This window comes from Anas acuta, chromosome 14, assembly GCF_963932015.1.
Source record: "Anas acuta chromosome 14, bAnaAcu1.1, whole genome shotgun sequence".
NCBI lineage: Eukaryota > Metazoa > Chordata > Aves > Anseriformes > Anatidae > Anas > Anas acuta.
Window position 1 is genome coordinate 1,190,239 of NC_088992.1, and position 22,861 is coordinate 1,213,099.

At 48.0% G+C, this 22,861-nt stretch overlaps 1 long non-coding RNA gene across 2 annotated transcripts; it reads right to left on the minus strand.

The window, feature by feature from the left end:
* Positions 1-14,035: 14,035 nt before the first annotated feature.
* On the minus strand, positions 14,036-20,629 carry LOC137864356 (uncharacterized). 2 transcript variants are annotated; one of them, XR_011101450.1, is made up of 2 exons: positions 18,984-20,629; positions 14,036-15,348 (listed from the first exon to the last, which is right to left on the minus strand). It is a non-coding gene; the product is annotated as an uncharacterized lncRNA (long non-coding RNA). The 2 variants fall into 2 exon arrangements; XR_011101449.1 differs by having other exon boundaries at positions 14,036-17,801.
* Positions 20,630-22,861: the final 2,232 nt, after the last annotated feature.

Here is a 22,861-nt window from a genome sequence, read left to right on the forward strand (position 1 = left end):
GTGTCTGAGCTCTGGCCTGAGCGCAGCTCCCCTCAAAAAAAGAACCCGGGGCTCAGCCAAGGAGGTGAAGACAATCCTTGTGGAGACAGAGGTTATATTGTTCCGTACGGCCCCGTCCTGCCAACAAAAGCTGCCTTCTGCGCTCCCGGAGGGGGGTGAAGTGAAGATGCTGTGTTTTTAATGCTGATCTGTGTGTCTAATGCTGGAACCCAGCCCGCGGGAGACCTGAGGCTGCCCAGCGGCTTGCACCCATCCGTGAAGGAGCGCAGCGGGGCCGCCAGCCTGGGGCTCCAACGAGCCCGTCTGCACGCACCCACAGAGGAGACCTCAACAAGGGCCTCGTGCTCCCAGGGCTCATCCCAGAAACCACGGCTTGTGTCCTTCCTCTGCATGTTGCATGGGTTCCCTCACCCCTCTCTTTTTAAGCCTGGTAGGGCCAGTCACAGGTACGTGTGTTTAGTGAGCTTTCCTTTACGTATATATTAAAACTTATATGCTAAAAGGGAGAGAAGCTGACTCATTTCACTGCTGGGAGGCAGAAACAAAAATAGATGTAAAGGGGATAAGTCTCCTCAGCTGCATGGGGTTTGTTCCTACTGCTCAGATAACCATGCTGATGTCTCTCTTTCCTTTTCCAATGACCAAATAAACAGGAAAAAATGCAAGTGGCAGATTTGGTAACAGCATGCTGTGGGTGCTCTCTGCAGAGCTGGTGCCAAGGGGGGCAGAGATTCATCCAGAAAATTCCCAGGTCTCGTGAATAAGCAGCAATGCGAGCGAGCGCTGAGGACAGCTAGTTAGGCAGGGCTTTGCAAACTGCTCGAGTCAAGCTATAATTTTTGCGGTCTGGTAAAGCTGCTCCTAGAGCAGCAAGTGATGAATGCTACAGCTGCTTGGCAGAGACCCCGAAACAAGTACCAAGCACTAACCAGCTGTGCTGACTTACATTTGTTCCAAAAAGCTGCCTGAAGAGATGAGTTTGCCCTGGTGAAGCTGTGAGGGAGCTGATGCTTGGTGCCGACCCGAAGCCACAAGTCCCCCTCGGCACTGTGCCATGAAGTACCCCGGGTGCTGCGAGCTCCCCATGCTCGCGGATGTGGGGTGGCACTCGGCACCCTAAACCCCCGCCCCATTGCTTCTGCCCAGTCCTGGCGATGCTCGCTCCTCTGGGAGCAAGCTGACATTCGTTTCCTCGGCTGCCTGGGTGGATGTAGCCCCCGCAGTCGGCCAGTGGGCAGAGCGGGCATTGCTCAATGCGCTCGGCTTCCCTGCGCTGTCAGAAACCATTGCGCAAGCTGCCTGCCCCACGGCTTAACTCCTTCACTCGCTCTTCGGGTGCCTGCGCTGGGGAAGTGTTCCCTGGTACTGATCTGTTCAAGCCTCCGTTGAGGAAAAATAGGACGTGACGTGCCATGTGTGAGAAACTTTGGATGATAGCGCATTTATTCCGTGTTGGCTGGTTGCGAGCTTTAGAAATGAGGCCAGTCAATAAATTTCTATCAACTTCTTTTAAAGTGAGGAAAAAAATACTGTGGTTGTTTTTCTTATTGAAAAAGTACTTTTTCTGTTTTGGGGTCTTCCAATCTAGTCATCAAGAAATGAATTTCTGGTTTTGTCTGGACAAAAATGTGTTCACTAATTAGGTGGATTCTTTCTGAACTCAGGAGAACTTTTCCCCTCTCCGTTACTAAAGGCTCTGAACCGAGATTCTGCACCTAGATACTGCAACGTCCTCTGGGCTCGGGGTCGCGTTCTCGTTCTCTTAAGTTCTGCATTACAAAGCTGTCTTCCCCCATTGGAGCAAGCAGTTCCTCCAGCTGACTGACATTTTCTCATTGTAAGGCAACACAAAGATTAATTTAGGAACAAGTAAAATCCATGTTAAAAGAATGCCTCGGAGCATCGGCCGGAAAGCGGTGAGATCTGCGGGGTGCTCCCGGGGACAGGAACACCAGAGCTGTGTCTGCCTGGTACTGGTACTCAGCGAATGGACCTGCCGGCAGGCACCGGGGCCTGCAGGGTCCGTGGCAGCTAAAAGCAGCCCCACAGTGTGCTGGGCAGCACGGGCTGGATGCCCCTCTGCTGCCAGTACAGGCTTCTGGCTTGGAAAAGGCTTGTGGGGTTAGGTACCTCCTGCTTCTGCTAGCTATCCCCTACCAATTGTCAGTGTTAATTTGGAGAAACCCCTCAATTACTTAAAAATAAGTGAATGTCCTCATATGAAATGGCTGCTGTGCACAACAGGGGCCTTTCACGTCTGTATTTGGTGAATATATCGTTGTGTGATTTGTGTGGCATGCCCATAGCTCCTTCAGGAGTATTGCAAGTACTGAAGGTAACATGATGAAAAGAGCTCCTCTGCTTCCCCTGTGCTGCTCGTGCACCTCAAGTAACTCATGAAGAGCTTGGAGGCCGTGTCTGTGAGCGGCTGGGGCAGGGGGCTAGGGGCCCTCCGGGAGCACAAAGCCCCCAGCCGAGGTGGGTGTTTGTGGTTTGTGCCCTCAGGCACCATCCTGCAGATCTGACAGTGCTGTGTGAGTCAGGCCCGCAGATTCAGTGTTTTCCCTGCAGCAAGGCTCTCGCAGGGAAGTGCTGCCAGCATTTTCCCTCAGCCCATGTCCCCCGGGCTGCTGAGCAGATGCCAAGGGTAGGGCAGAAGTTTCAGGCAGCTGTTGATAACGCACTTTGCTTTGCTTCACCTTCTTGTAACCTTATTTTCAGTATGCTCAAGCTTATTTTTGGTAGTCTAAAACTGGTTGTTATTTTCATGCTCATCTTTCCAGTTGTTGAAAGTGATGTTGGGATGACTTCTAAGTGCTCACAGCAAGGGAAGCCCTCCAGCCTCAGCACCACCGCCCTGGGCTGTGCGGGACTGGGAGCTCTTGATCAGCACAGCCCCTGGGGGGGGGCACAGCCCTGGGGGGTCACAGCCCCTGAGGCTGAGAGCTGCCCCCAGCCGAGCCCCTCACGTCGAGAGGGGGCTCATGCAGAGCCGTGCCAGCACCAGCTGGTAAGCTCCAGCGACCGCATAGGTATGCGTAATCGTATTTAAGTCTGCTTGTATGTGAATGTTTGTTTAATTATTTCTGGATGTTCTTTAAAATAATAACTCGGGTTCTAGCGGAACACAAGCATTCATTTCTTTAGGCCCTTCCAACAATAGTGGGATATGGAATTCTTTACCCGCTATTGTTCTGCAGCTTCGCCCCTCTCAGCTAATTATTGCAGTCCCTTTTTAAATGATGCATTTAATATTGAATTTATATATTTTTAAAAGTCCTTATGCTTGTCTTAACTGGAAATATGTTCTGGCCTGACTTGTAATTCCCTCTGCAGCCTTATTGGAGTCAGGCAATGTATACAAAAATATTAAGTCAATAAAACTGTACTGTAAGTCACTGGAGATTTAGAGATATATTTTTTGTAATGAATAACAATCCCAGGCAGCCAGAAATCAGTTCAACAAAATTCCAAGGCCTAATTAAGAAAATCATTCGAGAACACCCTGAGATTTAGCTGTATGCCCAGGGCTTTCCCTGCCCGGAGCCGAATCAGGCGGGCACCTTCCTGCAGCCCCTGGCGCCTGACCCTCCCCTGGCTCCTCGCGGGGAGAACAGGAGCGAGGGCAGTGGTGAAACAGCTCTGGTCGATGCTAATTGAGTAAAATGGATTTTCCTGCCAGCACGAAAGCGGAGAGGGAGTACGAAGCCCTTTGGCTGCCGGGTGGCCCTGCACAGTAATTGGACGTGACTGGGAAGCGTCGCGTCCCTCGCCCTGTGCGGTTCCAGCCACGAAGCAGTGCTCCACGCAGCAACCGCTGCAATGACAACATCTCTGTGCAGGCTTGTCAAACTTTGTAGCCAAAATAGGACAGTGGTCAAAGTGGAAACAACAGATCACTCAAGGAAGTCTAAATTAGAGAAATTCAGAGGTCAGTTTGCAGTTGTGTTTCCTGTTATGATGAAAGTTTCCCATTCAAATATTTTAGCATACTTGATCTTTTCTCAAACTACCAGTAAACTATTGCAACAAACCTGTGACCATTTAGTAAGGCGTGTTGCATCCTCGCTGTGCAGCAAGCTGCAGGACAGCAGCCAAAACTCAAATGTTTTAGGCTGAAAGCAGAGGATGCTGCAATAGGAGCTAATGCTGCAGACCATTAGCAATACAGAGCTCAACACGGCAGGCAGTTCGTACAGTAATCGCTGGCTGTAGGCAAATTGGTTGATATTTAGGACCCCATTCACTTCCCACTCGATACAAGGACGCCGTCCAGGGAGCGGCAGCACCCGCAGCAGGAGGCTCCTGCAGCCTGGGCAGGGGAGTCAGGAGAGCACCTGGGTTAGGAGCCAGAGCCACTGCACGAATCTGGGGGAGCCTCCTCACAGCCATCCCCAGCACGCTCAGCAGCTTCCAAGGCTCGATGCAAGGCGGGCTGTGCTCCGCGGCCACAGCTGGCCCTTGGCCCCCAGCTCCCATAGCATCAGCAGGGGTTAACGTGAGGGGGAGGGATCCTGTTTCATTCAGAAAAGGCTGATTTCACTCTGGTGGGGCTGGTTTGGGTGACACTAGCTGTGCTACATCTATGGAACAGCCTTTGGTTGTGTTCTATTCCCCTTCGTGGTCTGCAGGTGCAGAGAGCCATGGTGGTCCCTGGGGGGGTCCCTGGGGACCAGCCCTGGGTGGGGGGCTCAGGGCAGGCAAGCTGAGAGCCGAGCAGAACTTCTCCCACATTTGCAGCTCCTGCCTTTATGCTGAATGAGTAAATGAAATGTATTTCAGATCTTACCCTCCTGTGGGCTTTCACATCTGAGAATTTATGGAAGATAATTCTGGGGGAGAGTTATTTGGACTCAAATCCCAGTGTGGTTATTTATAAAGCCAAGAAGTAAATACACCTCTAGGCGAGTGTGTGCAGCTTTTGCCTTTTTTTTTTCCTGCTTCTTACAGCGTGAGATCTGCCTGCACAGTAGCTGGTAAAGCGTTTGGATCCTGAAAGGTGGCGTTTTGTGTATCATCGCCCTGGAGATGGGCTTATGTGAAAAGCGAAACACTTTAGAAATAACATGGTTGTTCAAACTACTAATTGTGCCTGATTCAGAGTCCTGCTGACTTCAGACACAGATGAAGTCTTATAAGGAATGTAAGACATTGCTCAGAACACCAGTGTTAGGAGGGCATCTGTTGTTATCTCACGCTTAACCTAGAACTAGTTATTTTTGGATTTAATTTGAAAAAACACAATTTGGTTTATGTCTAAATTGAAAAGAATAATGCTGTTAAATGAATTCATGATGAATAGTTTCTCTCAGTGTCAGCCGTTTCTTTAGTGATGATGATACTGATAGAGCCAAAGCTTATTCAGTCTCATAAACCAAATGAGTGATTCACAGGCTCTGTCTCTACACAGCAACTCTATTTATATGATACGAGAATATTATATAAATACCATGTCTTCTTAATCATACATCTGTATTCATTTTGATGGGAAGGCAATTATTTCTCTCTAACCCAGTTCCGTTCAGTGACTTCCTAATGTGCCAAAGATTAATTATTCCAGAAACAAATGTTAAAAAGCGCTTGCAGTGGTCAGCAGCGCCCTGCGCCACCCCCCTCACCCCCTGGCAGAAGCTGGACCTGTCCTTACAGCTTAGCCCACACGTGTGGGCAACTCCATCTTCTGGTACTGCAGTGGTGTAATTCCATGGGGATAACGCACCATTTAACCTTATTTAAAATAGCAAAGACTAATGGCCTGGTTTACTTGCACTAGCTTTTGCAAAGTGGTACCCAGAGCGGAGCCCGAGGTTGGTGTGGTGCTGTGTCCTGTACAGGGATCATGGGGCGTGGGCTTCCAGGGGGTCTCCTGTCACCCTATTCACTTCTTGTCACTGCAAGAAAGGCAGGGAAAAACACTGGGAAATGCCTAAGTAATGCATGCCTCGTTACTGCTCCTATGACTGGGCTCTTTGCCAGTAAGGAGTAAGTTGGCAACGTGGAGTCAGGTTTCATTTTAAAATATTTTTTTCAATATCCCAGAATTAATGTTAGTCTAAGGCCAGTGAGAGATGTTATTTAAAAACACTTGGGTTTGTTTTCCAAAGACTAAATTTATAGATGATCTAGATTTAAAAGATGTTTTATCCCAATGTGCGTGTGTAAAAATACTAAAGACATGTTCTGGGCCAGCTTTCTGGTTCTTGTCAGTGCAACTCCATCATTGCAAGCTAATCCGTAAGTGCAAAAGAAACAGAAATCCAGAACTGATCCAGCTTTAGCAGCTGAGGGAGACCGGGGGGATGAAAGGAAACATGAAACATGGTAAAGATTAAAAAACAGACCGAGGTCTCAAGGAGCTTGTGAGAAACAAGCCCCATTTGCAGCCATGCAGAAGGCCCCTCTTGCTCACGTTCTGCAGGAGATCGGTGCAGGTTTCTCTCTGCCTTTCCTGCAGCCCCCTGGCCACCCCCCTTGGCAAAGCAGTGAGTGCCCGGCCGGGGCTCTGCTGGCGGCGGGGCCAGATGGAAACCAACAGCCTGGCAGCCGGAGGAGTTTGCTCAGCTTCACCCTTACAGGTGGGCTGCTGAGTTTTCCCCATGGTTCATGTACTTACCATAGCAGAGGGTCCTGAGCTGGGCCCTACAGTCCCCCGGCTGTGCCAGGAGCTCGCCTGCAGGCAGTGCCACCGCGCAGGGCTGTACGCGCACCCCGCTCATCCCAAGGCACATCCCTCCCGTCCACGCATCCTGCACCTGGCCAAGAAGTTAATTTTGCTTTGTTTCAGGTCACATGTCATCCAAAATCCCCAATACAGATGTCATGCCCGGTTTAATTTCCTGGTGAGATCCTTGCTAAAGTTTGTTGGACAAGAGTTTGGTCTGGAGAAGCAGCACAGCTCGAGCACCTGAATGCTGTGGAACATTTCTCAGTGAACACGTTGCTTTAATGATGCTCTTAGGTGTTGACATTTCCATCCCTGAAACAACTTCTTAAGCACTGAGAGCTGTCGTAATTATGTTTACTCTTTTCATTGCCCAGTAATATTATTTTCAGATCTAAAGCATCCTACAGCAGGCACCTGTCTCACCTCCTCCTGTGCGCGGTGCTGGCAGGCACAGAGCAGCTCCTGCTCTCCCATCCTGTTCAGAACTGTCTGCCTCCCTTCAGCAGCAAAGTCTGATGGCACTGACACGCATATTCTTTTTTCTAAGATGAAAAGAGCAGTTTCTTTAGAAGTTTCTTATTAAATGAGTAGTCTTGTAGAACAAAAACATCTTCCTTTTAACTGGCTTAGCCTTTCATCACAGATTTGCTCATGTGTGTTCTACAAACTGTTTGAACTTCTGTAAATGTTCATGACTATTGTAGGCTGCTTTCTCTTGGTTTCTGGCTTGGGGAAGTCAGAACGTGATTTACTACCAGGACACAGCAACTGACAAAACCCAGGCACGTTGCCTCAGACATCACTGTGCTTCCTTCCCAGGTAAATGGGCTGGCAGTAACCAAACACCAGGGTAAGGGCTGGAAAAATCCTGTGCTAGGCACTGGACAGGGAAGGAGATGGGGCTGTTCTCCAACCTGCATGTCACTGTGAGCAGGAAAATCTGGGGGCTGGGGAATTCGGGCTCCCCGGCTGATGGGGCTGCTCCTGCAGGCTCTGTCGGATAAATCCGCTCACTCCTTTGTGGCAGTAACAGCGCTCAGGACATTTGCATGAGTTAGTGATTGCAGGTTCAGTGTCTCTATGAGGATGGGTTGTCTGAATTTGCTTTGTGCCCCGGATAGAGCTGGACACCGCCTGGATTCGGCAGCGGCTGCCGTTTGCTCTCTGCCTTTCTGCGAGGGGACATGCAGAGCTGCTGCTGGGACTCAGCTGTGAGCTAGCGTTTACCTCAGGAAAACAGATTGTCAAAACAGCCCGGGCACATAAGGAAAAAGCAGATGGGCTGGGTAGCCTGCCCAGCTGCCTCTCCTGAGCACTGCCCAGGGGGAGAGCCACGTCAGGGAAGCGCACAGAGCGGTAGGCTCGGGTAGCAAGCTGAGATTCCTTCTTCATGAAGAGGCTGGCTTCCCAAATGGCTGTGCAGCAATCACCAAGGCGATCAGTAAAGCTAAGTGCAGAATTGTGTCAATAATGTGCTTGCTATTGCAGTGTTTCTGTGCCCCTTTCCTTAAAATATTTAACAACCTAATGGGTACTGCACTTTAGTGGATGTAATGATGCTCTTCTGGTGGCCAAGCCCTTCCAAGAGGCAGGGCGGCAGATGTCTGCGACATGAGGAGAGCTCTTGCTGTGCGAGCCTGTGCCGGTGAAGGCAGAGGTGACCCCAAGGAGACAGCCCAGAGCCACCTCTGCCCAAACCAGCACTGGCTGAACTCCTGAGCAGACACCAGGCGTTTGGCTGGGATGTGCCATCATGTAACAGCTCTGTGTGCAATGCTGGGCTGAGAGACCAAACTGTTCCCAAACTTTATTTTGTTCCCAACACAGATCTCTTCCCCTTGCAAACATCGTGCCCATCTGAACCCTGCTCCAGAGCGTGCAGGGCAATGCTCATCCCTCTGGCTCTGCTGCCAGTTGCTTCCTTTCGGGGCTGGTTAGCTGGTAACCTCCTGGTGTTAATCGCAGCCCCAGCAGCTGTGCCCCGCAGAAAGGATATTTCACACACACAAAAAGAGCTCCTCATGGGCAGCAAAGCCCAGCAGTGCCCAAATATGCGGTGGTTGCATGAGAGGAGCAATGTTCTGTGTATCAGTGGTCAGGCATGAGTCATGGAGACTCATGCACTGTGAATGCGAGCTGAACTTCGGGGCCGGGGTGCGGCTGTGGCTGCGGGCAGCTGGGGCCTTTGTGCGAGCCCCAGAGCAGCTCTGCACCGCCCGGGGATGGATCCTGCACGCTGCTGCCCCGCGACCGCCTCCGTGTGAAGCAGCAGTGTCATCTGTGAATACCTTGTCATTCTGGGCTGCATGCAAAAAAAAAAAAAAAAAAAAAAAAAAAAAAGAAAAAAAAAAGGCAAAAGCAAACTCATTTAGAAATCATAAGAAGCCGGGCCTTTTTATGTGAAGGCCACTGCTGTGTCTGGGGGCAGTACTTGGGTCTGTTACAGGGCCCACAGTGACAAGGGAGCTCTGGGTCCCTCCTCTCTGATGTCCCCAGCTGTGAGATGCTGCAGCAATCACCAATTTGCTCGGGGTGTGATTTACACGAGAGCAGGGTTTGAGATACTATGTTTTGTTTTTTTTTCAAAGAAACCAAATTGGGCTGTCTATATTCTGAAACTATCTGTGTATAGCAATTAAGTGTGCACTGTAGAAGGAGCTGTTTCAGTTGCAGAGTTAAGTCTCCTCTTGTTTATCTTGTTGGGCTATTGCCCATTGACAGGCTATTGCCATGATTCATCATAACTTCACGTCTTGGACAAGGTCTTTGCAGAAGCAGGAGTTGTGCATCAAGCCAGGTTCGAGCTCACCAGTCACGCGTGATTTGCTGACAATATCCTGATTTGGCAAATATGGATTTCAATTATTGCAGCTCCTCAAAGGAAAAACAAATCTGAGATCTAGGTCAAATATCTAGATTCTATCAAGTATTCCCACCACAAACAAAGTTTGTTAAGGTACTAATTTAAATCATCTGTTCTTTTCTTCTTTTTTTTTTTTTTCCAGGTCTAATTAGTATCACTCTAAACCCTTAGAATACACACAAATATGTATGACATGTTTAAATATAGGTACATGTGCATATATGCACCTATAACTTAGCTAGGCAAGAGCCTTTACAAGTATCCTCCTCCTACTATAAGTTGGGGGGAAAGGAAGGAAGACCAAGCGAACTTCTACCAAAGGAAAAATTCTCATATATGACTTTTGCAGAAACAGAGCATGTTGGCTGTTAAAATACATCGAAAAGCCCCTCTTTCCATGAATTGTGTACATTCTGTCCCTGAAAGATTTTAGAGCAGCAGTGACCTTAGAGAGCTTTTGAAGAGAAGCCTTTTATATTTGAATTGGTATCCTGACATGTAATGAAGAGGTTGCCATGGCAAATATGTATTTTTGATGGAATCAGAGAAAATAAGTGAATAAACCATGTATGTCTCTGATTCATAAATTACTACAGCTCAAGGCAATAGTAACCCCTGTTTACTGATACGTGACCAAAGCTTTTTCAGTGTGAAATCAAAAAAAAAAAAAGGGGGAGGGAAGAAAATGTATTAGACTAACTGATCAATTTAAATAGTAATTTAAATCTAGTTAGGCTTTCTTTACCTTGCAGCTTTAGAAATATTTAAATACCATACCAAAAAAAAAAAAAAAAAAAAAAGCTTTCCCTGTAACTTCACAGTGCATAGAACATCAGCACCAATGGGTCCTTTGTATCACACTGCTTCTGTTGGGGGATCCACGCTGTATATACCAACAGCCCAAGAGCACCTTGTATTTGGCACTATTATCTGATTATACACACATAAATCTGCTTATATAATTCTACTTGAACAGCAGTGAATTGTTTTGCCAGCGATTTACACTCTCCTGAGACCTTGCAGACCTACTTTAAGAGCTGACTTAACTCTTTGCACTCTCAGCTGCATCTACTTGAAAGTATCCTCCCTGTTTTAACTAAAATGTTGGAGTTTTGTTTCATTCAAAACATTTCAGTCATGGAAAATTATAAATTTTTGGTGGAAACTGTAAATGAAAATGTCCATTTTTTTCACTGTGCTTCTTTTCTTCATTGTACCTTTGATGGCGTGCAGCTTTTGGTTAACGAAGCCCTGTGGCAGCACTGTTTGAAGCGTTCCTGGAAGTGAAGGTATTTGGGCCTTATCTTAGTGGCAGTTGTTGGAGACCCAATTCCCCAAGGAGAAGAAGTATGAGCTGGCCTTAGGCTGGGAGTTGTGGACAACAATTGCAAAAGCAAAGGAAGATTTAATAAATAAAACTGGACAAGAAAATGTATCTTTGGTGGGAATTTTGAGCTTTTTCAAACCACTAACATTTTATTTGGAGATCAGCCTATTCCTGACAAACGGCTTGGCTGGGACGTTTATCGTCAGAGCTGGGGGGAAAATAGGAAACCTCCAGAGAGGAGGGGACCCCGATGTCCCCGGGGAGAGCTGCAGGCGAGGGGCTAGGTCGGTCCCGGCCGGGTGCTGCCCTGCTGGAAGGCGGCCACAGAGCCAGCACGGGCCGTGTACAGCGCTCTCTCAGCCATGCCCTGCCTTCCCCAGCCTTCGCAGCAGGCGTTGGTGAGCTGTGGCAGCCCCTGGGCAGCTGCTGGCTTTGCTCAAGGTCAGGGAACCTAAAGGTGCTGTTCCTTGATTTTCACAGCTGCAGTTTAACAATGCACCCTCAGGCTCTGTAACTCTGTACTGACGGCCGTTGGCTTGTTTTTCATCGCATCACAGCGCTGGGTCTCTTTCCAAGCGCTTTGCTGTCCGCAGGCTGTGATGCTCCTTGCCGGGGCCGCCAGCCCCAGCTCAGCTCCGTGAGGCCGCCCCTGGCCAGGGGCTGAGCCCCTCCTGCAGCCCAGCCTTGGCGGAGCTGCTGCAGCAGTGGGAGTGATGCTCGGTCTGGGCTTTCAGTCGCTCTTGCGCTAAGTAGTTTACACATTTTCTCAAAGGTCAGCTAGGCAATTAACTTAGTAGTTCACAATGTCATTCAGCAACTATTTAAACTCTCATAAATGAAATGACTGTAGTCCAAATGTTCCTTCCCCGTGACCCTAGTGTACTTTCTCTCGATTAACTCTTTTGGCTGCTCAGGATGTGTTGCAGGCTGCAGGGCTGCTCAGCCTGAAGAAGGCGCCGCCGTTTCCACCTTGCTCATGGGCGCATTGCAGGAGACGTCACCTGCGGTCACTTCTGTTCTGTGGGCTCGTGGTGGCCGTAGGGTGCCCTGTGCCTCCGCTCTGTGAGGACAGAGCCTGGCCCAAGGTCATGCTGGGAGGCTGAGGACAGGGCTCCTGCCCTCGGCTGCTCCTCTGCAGGATAAAACCTCGGGTGTCGCATCCTGCCGACCTCGGTGCAGAGGCTGTGCCCCCGGCATTGCGCTGCAGGAAGAGGAGAGTTTCGGTTCTGCTTCCCTTGCCTGACCTAATCCATGCTGTAAAGCACGTGGTCCTACAAACCTGTGTGCTCAGGAGTGCTCAGTTTGTATGTAGAGAGAAAAAGCCTTGGATCTGATAGATCCATCTCCTATCCCACCTTTACCCCTGCGGCTGCTTTACGGTCCTGGTGTCACAGTGCCGCTGGATCATGGTGAACCCACCGCGCCTTCAGGGAGCACACGGCAATTAGCAGAGCCCTGGGCCTAAACCTCAGCTTTATCTTAATTAAGGATGCTCCATCTAGTATGTTAGGGTTAAATAGCAAAGGGAAGAAGGAGGGTAAGAAAGGCTGTCATCATTTTTTATTTTTTTTAAGGAATGGAGATGTCCTCTAGAAAAGTCCCATACAATTGTACTTAATTTAGCACCGTAGTTGGTATGGAAAGTTTTCAAATAATCTATAAGCTTACATTGAAAAGTATTAAGTGCTCTTAATGCTCTGATTGACTTCCACAGGGCAGCAGTTTGCCCGGATGGTGGAAATTTGCTACTATTATGTAATTTACAGAGACCAAACTAGGTCGTAGGTGACGAATCCATTGTTGTGGTTTTCTGTGCTGGCCAGTGAACCAGAACTATTTACAAAAACCTCTGCCCCAAGTAAAACAGTAACAAATCAAGTATTTACATGCTCAACACATTCCGTATTTACATGTTCAACACATTCCATATTTACATGTTCAACACTCTCCACTTTAGGGGGACAGAAGGACCGCAGTGGTGCGTGCCGTGTGGCAGCGGGCGCTGTGGTGGGGCGTGCAGTGACCCCCACGAGGGCTCACACACACACACACACACACACACACTGCTGCTGCCCACACTTTTTCCACTTTTCAGTGGAAATTTGCTCTGGGCACACGGGAAAGCAGGCAGCAGCCGTGGCACGGGCAGGGACGGCGATGAGCTGCGGCGCAGGAGCCAGGTACGGGGCAGGGGGGGCGAGCTCGCAGCACCGGGGGTGACCACCCTGCGGCCACCCCCCACCACAGCCTGAGATGGGGTCTGGGCACTGGGGGTGGCCCCAGGGCTCCTGGTTCACAGCATGGAGAGTTAGGCATGGACAGGCAGCAGGAGGCAATGACCAAAGCCTGTCCAAGTCCGTGGGCTGGCAACTGGTCTGGTGGGGGGTGTCCCTGCCCATGGCAGGGGCTGGAACTGGATATCTTTAAGGTCCCTTCCAACCCGAACCATTCCAAGATATAATTTTCTCACTAGCTTGCTGCTTCCTACATACTGTGTGCAGTTCTAAACCAGGCCTGTTAGGACTGCTATCACTGTGTAACGGGGCGCATGGCCCTTGAGTGTTTTCACAGAAGGAAGCAACGCCTTTGTCCCTGTCTTTACTCTGTTCTGGGGGTCCAGACCTCCAAAACTGGACTCGATCCGTTCCTGCCTTTTTGCCTTTTCTGAGCGCCTCTGTGAGACTTCCCATTGCCTGCAGCTACGGCTCTGATCCCCCAGGCATGGGATCCGTGGGGCAGTGGAGCGGGGTCTGCGGTGTGAGCCCCCCGCGGGGCAGTGTGGAGAGGGGCTCGTGGGCAGACAGGGGGCTCAAAGGGAGCACGTGGCCTGGGGGGAGCTGCCAGAGGCTAACAGGAGGTGTTTAACCTCATGGCAGAGATTCATTAGAAAGGGGAGGATGAAGCAGCTGCTACATAGATTAACCATTAGAAGGTAAAAGCGACACCACCAGCAGAATTATTAAAAAGACTCTTATCTGGTTAGTGGGAGATTGTTTCTGGAAACTGAGAAATTACTGCGTAATGGGAACTGCAGGTTTTCCTGGAATTCTGGATGTTGTACAAAAACAGTTCTTTTCAGACCCAGCAGACACAAGCTAAGTAAAATAGGTTTTTCAAGTGGAAAACTGCCAATTATTCCAGATTGTTGTGATAGTTTAGTGATTCACACAAGACTTCGGTAGACTGTTAGTGAGAACTTCTTTTTAAAATGCACGACGGGTTACAAAGAATATTTGTGAATAAAGTGTTTTCATTTGAAGCCAGCCAGCTACGCTGCTTTTTCTTTGCGGCATGCCCCACGGAGCCTCCTCGCGGAGGCCAAGCTCCAGGCGCCGCAGGGGACGGCGTAACCGCAGCCGGGAGCGCAGCCTCCACCGCTCCAACCAGCCACAAGCAAGCTCTAAAAACAAACAAACAAACACCAAAAAGTGGACACTGATTTATAAAAGCTTGCCATCTGTGTGTTAAAGACAGAAAGGCAATGAAGTTCCTATTTTTTTCTGCCGAAATCTTGTTGATGTGCAAAGCACGTGCTGGCCACGAGGCGCGTTCTGGCAGAGGGCTCTGAGCGCAGGCCTGGCCCTCCTGGAACCCAGGCAGAGCAATGGAAAGTTACCCCAAGTGCCTGAGATTAGGAAGAAAAAAAATATGATTAAAAAAGGGAATTAGGCTGAGGTAAACTATTGTGCATCATCATTTGATTTAATATTTGATAAGGAGTTGTGCTGGTTCAGCAAGTCTTTCTGAAGGAGTTTGGGACAGCGCTTAGGCTGTAGGATCTCCAGGTGATGCGTCCTGTCTTTGGCCCTTCTTTTTCCACTTTCGTTTGAAGAGTTGTACGGATCAGTGAGCGCTATTGCTTGACTATCTGAAACACATAGCGTAGTATTTTGAAAGTGAATAAAATGAAGCATATGGCTATAACAGGAATACAGAAAACAGTAGGGGATGAAGATGTCCGTTGACCTGAGAGTTCAGGCTGTTAGTCATGATTTATAAATGCAAAACATAAAAGAACATATTTAATTAGTCTGTGATTACATATTAATTACTTTTCTGTGGCATATACGCCCAGGAGGAATAAAAGGTCTCAGAGCAGAATGAGTCTATTTCCTTTAAGGAAATGAAACCGAAAAAAAGATAGATGCGTGCCAGAGGAAGCTGAGATAGGGTTTGCTCTAGTTAGATTTTCTCAAATACTGTTTGCAAAAAACTACCCAGTGCATAAAACAACTTTTTGTTTTAGTCCTTGTGAGTTAAGAGTAAAGGCAAAGTGGAAAATTAATCTCATGACGTATCAGCAAGAGAAAGAGTGAGAAATGTAGTTGTCACCTTTGGTTTGGAAAGACTGCATTAAGTAGGCCAGTTCTTCAGAACTGGTTTGAAAACTGTTTTGTGTCTTACCTCGTTGCTTCTTATTGATGCTCGTTTTTCCCAGCTGTGACTTCCCAATGTGTAGATGATCTCTAACCCAAACCTGGTTATCTCTATTTCCTAACAGATAGCAGGAAACCAGGCAGACTTTTATTACCAGTACCTACCACTGCTCTACTAACAGGCTACCTTTCTGGGTGCTGATGCCTTCTCAAACGGACTCAGTATTGGGACTGGGTGACAACAGCTAATACATTTTGCAGAGTTTCCATGTGAAGATATGGTAATTTGTAAGTCACAAATGCTTTCCAGGCCTTCCAGAGCAGGGTGCAGTTCTAGGACATCAACCAACGCTTTACATGCAGAGCTTGTTCCAGAACTCACACTGGTAACTGTTAGTGATCAGCTATATCACTTCACATCATTTTGCAATGAAACGTGTAGCCTTCAGAGGGGGACCTGGATTCCCCATCAGGTTATTAAATGGATGGCCTTCTGTCCCAAAAGCAAGGAGCAGCGAGATCCAGTGCCTAGAGGTCAGCCAGGCTACCCCTGAGACAAGCCCATACGTTTCATTTTGAAGGAAGCTCACCCCAGCAGAGCTAAAATGCCTGGGCAGAAGTCTCACCCACTGGAAAACACAAACTTAAAATTAGGTATTGTTCCCTAGGCAATACAGAAATTGGATCGCCTGTGGTCTTTTGGTGACCATGTTGGGTGATCGCAATTGGCCTTGCAGTCGATGGATTTTGTGGCCCTAATTGTTCTTTGTACGCTTTGCGAATTATCCCATGAGTGCATATATCATACTGTAGACTATTTTTAGCATTTTTTATAAACACTCACTCCTGTTGACAGCCAGCCATTAGCCTGACCCAGTCCTATTTAAGCAAGGCTGTCAGGGGTGACAGCTCAGGATTTGGTCTTTCATCTCTTTCCTGGCTGGGAATGAGCTGACTCCCTGGCTGTCCTGGAAGCCCTCCTGCTCAGTGACTTTCAGGCTTGCAGCTTAACCCCTCTGTGCATGGTGAAGGAAATCTGTTCTGGGAAACTTGCATAACTACCATCCTGAGGAGCTTTGAAAATAAAGAATGTGTTTATCCCTGCTTAAGGTGGAAAAGTGTCAGGGAAGCAGAGGAACTTTGTCCAATTCTCACTGGCTGCAAGTGTTGTTTAAAAATTGCAATCTAAATTAATTCAGACTTAAAGACAGGAAATAAAAAGCTCAACAGAAATGACCTCTCTGTTCTATGTGCTTCCCAAGCATTTCTCCTTTGCCTCTCCACAGCACACAGCTGTGAAAAGTATTCGGTGCCGAAGGGAAAAAATTGCCTCTTTTTAGACGTAACATGTTAACATGCAGGGCTCCATCCCCGTTGTCAGACGGCACTGGTTGAGGTGAGGGCAGACTGCGGGGAGCTCAGCACTGCTGGAGCCGGGCTGCCCCTGCCCTGGGAACGTCCCAGCAGCTGCCCAGCCCCGCCACGAGGCAGTCCTCAAGCCCCCCAGCACTGATACCCCGTGGGTGTCTGCTGAGCCTCTGGAGTCCTACTGCACTGAGGAGCAACATGAATACGAAGGGGCCTTTTAACAAAATCCCCAGGTCTGGGGTAGAGCTGCCCCTGTGGTGAAAATGAAGGTGGTTGGGGAAAAAAAAAAAAAAAAAAGCTATATTCTCTTCTTTTAACCGTATTTGAACTTCTCACAAGTAACATCATCAGATGCGAGTGATAGAATGTACATGTGACATCAATTTTGTTATAAATGACAAAAAAGTTCTGTGCAGTTTATAGAAACCATGACAGATCTTTAAAACAAATGCTTCCCCCCTCTTTTTTTTTTTTTTTTTTTTTACAACTTTTCATTGTTGGCAGTTTAAGGAATCTGAAAATTGAATCCATCTATCTGGCACTGGGAAAACAAACAACATATTTGTCTCTGTATTCTCTCTTCACTCCAATGCTTAAAGGTCCTAAATGCAACTAAGTAAATCTGAAACTGCAGGGGAAAAGAAAGTTATATCACTTGTGCTCCAACTTATTAGCTTGGCCATGTTATAAAGAGATGATCTGAATTATGTACCAATATTCAAAAGTTCTCTTGTAGTTTGGAGCATTCATAACATCACAGAGCATCTGAAAATCTGCAGTTAGTAAAATCATATAAAGCGGTTTGAAAATGCAGGGGTCAGTCTCATCCTGTCAATGTGAGACCATTTCCGGACATGAAGTCCTCAGGGCCATACAGGGCTCACAGGCTTTTACACGTTCATGTATCTAAGTGTATCACGAGAGACTTCTTCAAAAGAGGATAAGAAGTAGCAGTCCTGTTCCAGATTAATTATTTAAACCACAATAAACTAATGATGCTCACTAAGGACTATGTAGATGTTCAGAAATGATACTATAATTCTCTGAAATTCACCAGTCTCCTTCATCATGGTTCCTCCACCGTTTCATGGTCTCACAAAGGTTTTTCATGATCACTTTTTTCTTGTTTTGGGTTGGGAAGGAGCACCAGAAAATATGCGATGGTGTCTCACCAGTGCGCCCAGTTGTCACTGTCAGTTGTGCCTATAGGAAAACGCAACAATCAACAAATTCCTCTTCTTTTACATGCAGATTGAAATAGTTTCAGAAACTCATTTAACTCTGGGCCCCCGTTTTGAAACCAGGCGCCAGCTGACAGTTCCCAGATTCCCCCAAGGCTCTGTGCACTCTGCTGTACATGTTCTTGTTGTTTACATTTGGTTTCTTTAATTTTTCTTTTCTGCAGTTATGACAGATCCTTGCAGCAGGAAAGCTGGGGCTGCAGAGCAGGTCCTGGTGCCGTGCGTGGCTCCCTGAGCCCGGCGCTGTGCGTTCGAAGGTAGCTTAAAACTTCAAACCCTCAGCGTGTGCGGCTCCATGTCAGCAAAACACAGTGATCAGCCCTGTCTGTGACTCTGGCCCATGTTTTCTCCCTTTCTTATGCCCTTTACATGGCCGTGAGTTTGCTTTACTGGCCACCTAAACAAGATGCAGGTCTTCGTGTACCAGATTGAAGATTTAGCATCCTCTCATATTGAAGGATAACCCTAGTATCGCTTCCCTCTACAGAAGATATTTTGTCCTTCAACAGAAGCAAACCACATCATCCTTACTGATTAAATTTTGAGGAAAGTAGTAGGAAATTGAGGCTGTCAATTTTTATATCTATGTTTAGATCAACTGAGAATTGATCACTCTTCACCTTGGTAAATGAGAGAAAGCTGTAAGGTATTAATCTTTACCAGAAAAGCTGCAAGCACACCAGCCAAATTATTTTCACTGAACGCCCTCCCCACTATCTATAACCTTGGTCAAATAATCAAGAATGAAAATCATTATCTGTTTCATTCACATCTGCTACTAATTTTTTGAAGCCTCCTTTAAATCTGATTAGAACTTCTCATCCAAACCTAACAAATGTTGAACTCAAGGCTAAACTGTATCAGGTTTGCTTAGTAATTCACATAATATTTTTATTTTCTCTTCCTAATTGAATTTGTACATTGATTTGTGTTACTCTTCTCCTGACCAGTTATTATTAACTGTTTATAAAATGCCAAGGGTATACAATGCACTGTGAAGGCACTGACGGCAAATTGCTTTTCTGGTTAATATAACCCATAATTTCTGTCCCTTGCCCAGGCAATTTGCCCTGGGTATGCTCTAGCTCTTACCTGCCATTCACTATAATAAGGCTATTTCTTAATGACTAATTGGGAATGTTACCTGAAATGTTAGCTCCCGTGGACTGTCCTACGTGAGTGTCATGAATTTGAGGGATCGTCCCACTTGACCGGTAGCGGTACAGGTAAAAGGACGCAGTGATTAAATGCACTTACTCCGTCTTCTCACCAGCATCCCCATTAGTTTCCACTGCCTAATGGTGGCCGCCCCAGTAACAGCAGATGTGTGAGAACACTTCGGGCTCCAGTCCACAGTGCTGCGGTTTCCTGTTTTCTTTTTCAGTTATTTAGAAAGGTCTCTCAATAAAAATAGTCACCAGTCCCTTCGGGGAGATGCCTCCTGCGGCCAAGCATCCTAGCAAGGGACCCGCTCGCTGCGCTGCCACCAGCCTGCAGGCACAGCCGGTCCCTCTGCCACACTTCAGGTTTGGTGAGGACCAAAATAACTCGCCGAGTTTCACTTTCATTCTGGGTGAGGAGAGGAATGCATACGCTCAAACCCAGTTCCACATTGCATGAATGTCAGTGAGCCACCGAAGGGCACCCGTCCGTCGATCGCTGCCCTGCGGCGGAGCAGAGCGAGGTCGGGCAGGCGGCACGGGGAGGAGGGCACGCGGCCAGCCTCCACCGCCCGCAGATGGAGCGGTGGTGGCATCGGCTGCCTTCAGGCCTCTGGTTTTCCCGTCTCTTTATCTCAGTGCTCAGAGGGCCGCATGCTTAGCTGTACCAGGCAGTGTTTTGGCGAGGAGACCGTATCGTAATGCCGTTTTCTTTCGTTTGCAATCGTTTCAAGCCTTGTGCCTTGTTACTGCAGTAATGGACGAGGATAAATACAACTTTCTGCATAAGCACAGAAGAGCCTTTGGGGGCAATATGTTAACCTCTGACAATTCCTGTAATTTCACAGGAGTCTGTATATAAATTACGGTGCATAATCTGCTCTTTCCTTCCTCTTTAAGGGTGGCTGAAAGTCATTCTAATATTAGTATTTATTGTTTTATTAATTTCCTTCTCTAGTCTCTACCTTCTGCCGATCACAAAGAGCTTCACAGTTATAGACCAGGAGTTACATCAGCCTTACGAGGCAATGCCAGGTTACAGAAGGCAGAGCTGAGGCACCAAGCCTCTTCCCTTCAGCCTTAACCACTCAGCATATTCCTCCAGCATTTAAATTGAAAGCCGTGTGACCAACAGGGCAGTTCTTGAGTCATACATCTGAAGGAAGAAGGCAGGGGGCAAATTTCTCCCTCTCTCCTTCCCTGAACTGTTGTGGCCAGAGGGCACCCACCCATGCTGTCCCCTGGGGGCCGCGGGCACTGGCACCGCTGCTCAGCTGCTGCTGTTCCCACCCCACGTCTCCAGGAGCAGCGCTGTGACAGAAGGGGCTCCGTGTTTCTCATCCACGTGTGTTTGCTCGGTAGCACTCCCCTGCTCTGCTCTTCTCTTCCCTTTCCCAATTCCCTGTAGCCCTTTGTCCTGCGTGGCTCCAGCAGCTCTCCGGTGGGCTGGTGTCGGGGGGGAGGCACGGAGCCCCGCAGCACTCCGTGCCGGTGCCCAGCTGGGCCTGCCACCGACTGCACAGAGCTGCTGCACGGCCCTGCGAGGCTCAGCGCAGCTGCAGGAAAAGCCCAAGCTCCTCCTACACACACATATGCACAATCTGTATCTAATAATAGTGTGCTGCAAGGGCCAAGTATGTTTAGGTTTAAGAAAACAGTTTGATAGTTATGCCATACTTTGATCCTACTGTCCTGCAATCTTCTGGAAGCTCTCATTTGAAAGCATGTTCAGTTGTATCCATTTTGATTTTGTTTTGTTTTTATTCTCCTCTCTGTTGTTATTCGCTCTCTGGTTTGTTTTACTTTGCACTCCAGAAATTTGTCACATCCCAACTGGCCCTGATCAGAACCATAAGGCAGCCAGCGTTTCCCTTCCCAGGCAAGCCAAACGCATGCTGAGAGCTTTCTGAGCGCTCCCTCCGTGTGCCCGTAGACGCAGGTGACACGGCAGGGCTGCCAGCTAACGAGCCCATGCAAGAGCACCACAAGACAACACGGGATGCAAGTGTTTGGTTCGCGTCTGATCGCCTCTGGTAGGGCAGCAATGTAGGTGGCTCTGTGTGACCCTTCAAAGCACCCCGTGGGCCGCAGCTCCCCGAAATGAAGGACGTGCAGGCCCGGAGGTGCTGAGCTGTGGCTGCAAGTGGGCTGGGAGCTGCACCAGCTCTGCCTGGAGTGCGTAGGAAGCACAGGCACGCTCACCAACTCGCTGCCAGAAATGTTTATAATAATTCATAGCTAGTAATAAGCGCCAGCTTCTCCTCGGCTGTGGTAAGCCTCATAAATCACCACATTTGCAGAACTTTTACCATCACACAAGCTCTTCTGTTGTGACAGAAGGGGTGTGTCTGGCTATTACCTGCACACTAATGAGTAGTTTCACACAATACCTGAAAAACTGATAAAAACTTTTTTTTTTTTTCCAAAGGAGATACATTTTCTAGAATGTTTTGCATTGATCAGGAGAGTCAACTTCTACAGCTGTGTTTCTAACCCAAATTCTTTCACTAACACACTCCTGCATAGGAGTTTGCAAATTTGGGAGTTTTAATCCTGCAAGCGAGCCTGCCTGGCCAAACCCTCCTGTTCAAACTGTGGAGTCAGCTGAGATCTGCTGTCATTTGTGTGCAGGGATCTCAGGCTCTTGCTCCTCTCAGCACGGCTCTGGTAATTTCCCAAAGTTACTCCAGCTTCTCCCAGGTATTCCATCCAGCAGAACTGGGCCTGTGGGTTTCATTTGCTGCTTTTTTTTTAATAAAAGGTCAAATCCATTCCTGTACTCCCTACTTCTTGCTACTTTGGTACAGCATTCATGTCAGATAAATTGAGCTATCAAGGGAAAATTAGAAGATTCTCTAAAGGGTCAAAAAGTGCTTAAAATACAGAAGAAAATGGTAGGCAGAAATAGATTATTTCAAAGCAAAAGGAGATTATTAGTGGAGTCCCACAGGGATCTGTACAGGACCCGTGCCATTCAAGGTATTCATAAATGGCTTCGAAAAGAGGAGGAGGTGGCAGGAGGTGACAAAGTTGGCTGGTGATGATAAATTATTCAAAGTTGCAAAACCAAAATCTATCTGAAAAGAGCTGCAGGAGTGTCTCACCACAAAGAATGACTAGATGATAAGAATAGCCGGCTGAACTTACTGCCAGTAAATTATAAGTAATACACATAAGGAAGCACAAAATGCAGTAAGAAATGTATATGGGTGTGTGCAACAAGCTGTAAAGTAGGTATTGGCACCCAGGAAAAAAGGGTTACTGGAGACACAAAGTTCTGCAGAAACACAAACTCGCTGCTGGCTGTCAGGAACAGGCTACCAGCGAGTTGGGAACTGTGAGGGAAGGAGGAGAAAACAAGCCAGAGAGCATCCCTGCATTACTGGATCTTGCATGGTGTACGCAGTTCTGGCTGCCCATCTTGGGAAGTGTACGTTAAAACTGAGGAAGGAATAGAAAAGGTCATGAATTATAATTAAAGCATGAAAACAGCTGCTGAGAGTCTGTAAAGAAGGGAAACCTCAGATGAGAGGAGGGGTGGCAGTGGGAGGCCTACAAGATAAGAGAGCTGAGATCTATCAGGCAGATAGGCAACAATTATCTGCTCTTTCTAGTGGTACCAGAGTCAGTGGCATTAAATTGCAGCCGAAAAGAAACAAAAGAAAGCATTTGTTTCGCCCAGCATGTAATTAAGCTGTGATGCAACACAAAACCAAAGTATCGCCAATTTTAGAAAGAGACCTCGAAGGAGCAGAAACCCGACGGTGCGGCTCCCCCAGCCCCATGGCTGTGCCCCGCGATGCCCAGGGCCCCAACCCACCGGCTGTGCTGGCACCTGGTGGGGGGGGTCTCAGCCCAGCTG